At 32.6% G+C, this 2,500-nt stretch overlaps 1 protein-coding gene across 13 annotated transcripts in view; it reads right to left on the bottom strand.

Moving 5' to 3' along the window:
• Positions 1-2,500, bottom strand: part of LOC145252590 (cysteine and glycine-rich protein 1-like) — a 390,115-nt gene that overhangs the window by 87,418 nt on the left and 300,197 nt on the right. The window lies entirely within an intron of this gene.

Below are 2,500 nucleotides of genomic sequence, written 5' to 3'. Positions count from 1 at the left end.
ATAATGGTTGCATCGATTGGTTCCCTAGATGTAAATCCAATTAAATTTACGTGATCATTAGAGAGTGCTAAATGCAGGACAGAGTTGGTATATACCAGATCAAAACAGAATCGATATTGAAACATGAGTCAAAATTACATTAGTTTTATAAAGATATTTGGGTGTGGTTAACGTTCTGGAACAAAGTGGAGTGTAATATATGTATATAGATATAGGTCCCAAGCAAAGCCGAGCTACCCCCACCCCACACACACACATGCAAGGTAATCTTTAACGAATGAATGGATTATGAATTTTGGAATAAACATTCTAAAAATAAGTAACATGGGCACATTATTATTTTGTGTTACTATTTAGGGGGAGGCGTATATATATATATATATATATATATATATATATATATATATATATAATAAAGCTGAACGTCTGTGTGTGTGTGTGTGTGTGTGTGTGTCTATACACTAATAGGTTCCTATATGGTTTATTATTAAACTGATCACATACAATGATTGAAGAGGTATCAGGGATCAAAAATGGGTATATTATATTTTGAACAGGAAGGGTTTATTAAAATTGTGGGGTCTGCGTACTCGCCCAGTCCCCAAATAATGGAAATAAAAAACTAAAAAAACTTTTACAAGGTCTTTGACATAGATGCACATAATACTTTGATAAGTATGTTTCAGTTTGAACAGGGATAGTATGATAAAATTGTGGAGGTCTGCATTCGTAGATGGCCTCCACAGAATGGAAATATGCCATAAACTTTAAAAAGGACTTGATATCTATCCACGTAAGTATACTTTGATAAGTATGTTTCAGTTTGAACAGGTATGGTATAATAAAATTATCGGGTCTATCTGGCTTTCATAGAATAGTTTATAGTCAATGCTTAACGAATCAATATTTATTTTTGAAATTCAGTGAAGTCTATTAAATATGTTTATAATTAAATAAATAAGGGATCTGATGAAGCCATGTTTTCCTTACAAAAAATGTTAGTCATGAAGTTACTTTATATATCGGCGCTAATGAAGCATTTTGGTGTATTTTGGGGTTTCCTATTCATGGAAGGCTTCCTCCAATCCAGCTTTTTGTAGTTCATCTTGAAAATGGTCAGAGGGTTTATTTCACAAACGAAAATGCTATCCAAGTTTCCCTAAATCCAAAAGACACAAATCTTAATGCACTTTTTAATTGTGTGAACGAGATAATTTTGCAAAACTTCTAATTTATAATCAGGTTCACATGGAATAACTACACATGACACAGGAGAAAACTAGGAGTTAATGTTGAGGGTCATCCAGATGTAAAATTTGACACTTCAATTGGAAGAGTTTGCTCTGTGCACTCAAGTTCCTGCGGATGTTTCTTTGTGAGACTCCTCCTTCATGAAATAAGAGAACCGACTTTATTTTCCTTTTTAAGAACTATTGATGGACAAACTTGACAATTACAGGGAAGCCTGTTTGACCTTAAATTTGTTAAAAAATCACAATCAGTAGGACATATCGATGGCTGAGACTTCAGGGTCACACACACCTGTTTCTCTAAGAATCCTTTTTGCAATAATTCTCAAAACTTGTGAAGTAATATATTAGAATTGTGGCAGAAATATAAGGATGATTTATCTGAGAACTATAAATATCAGCAACAACAAAGATTCCCTGAAAGAGAAATAGGATTTAGCGAAGAAATATATAATTCTATGTTGATTGTTATTGAAAACCATGTGATCGCCATGCGAGGGGAGGAGCTCTACAAATCTGGGTTACCTGAAATTCATCGAAGTGAAATAAATAACTTACTCACAGATGTTTTGCTAGAACTTCATACGATGTTAATTCGCTGACCAGATTCATTGACAACAACGTGCTGAAACTTTGCCAAATCAACAATATGCATATAAAACAATGATTGAACAAGTGATTGATATTAAAAGAGGATTATATGTAAGTCCTATATATGTGAGTCATTGTTTATATTTTTGGTGCATCTTTTACATCCTTTTTGTTTTGCTGATTGCGTGACAATCTTTTATGCAATTCTATAGTTCTATATTTTACAGCTTGATAATTTCTAATTTAAAACATTTACTTTTGAATTCTGAATTTTGGTCATTGAAACGTATCGCTAAAATTGAGATTGCTCTAGGAATTCCCCATAAGTGGGAGCAATTCCCCACAGTGAAAGTAACTCTCGTTTCACATAATTTCAATATTTTCAAGTTACTTCTGGCATATTTAATATTGTATTGTTTTACATTTTTTTTGCTATTGAGAAATTGAAAATGGGTCAATAGGTGCAGATAATAGAATCTCCGGGTTTTTTTTTTTTTTGGCGGGGGGGGGGGGTCTGCTTTTCTAAAAACATGATTTTGTTGGTCACTCTTAGCTATGGAGGCCAACAAAGTTCATATCAAAAATATATTTTTCTGCAAGATTTTACTTTTGTTTTTTTTATCATTTTGCTTTGGTTTCGATATCTTAAAATTTGAAAC

Source organism: Euprymna scolopes, chromosome 29 (genome assembly GCF_053919585.1).
Source record: "Euprymna scolopes isolate OS-2025 chromosome 29, ASM5391958v1, whole genome shotgun sequence".
NCBI classification, from domain to species: Eukaryota; Metazoa; Mollusca; class Cephalopoda; order Sepiida; family Sepiolidae; genus Euprymna; species Euprymna scolopes.
The sequence above is the reverse complement of the archived record's forward strand: the minus strand, read 5'-3'. Positions and strand labels throughout refer to the sequence as shown.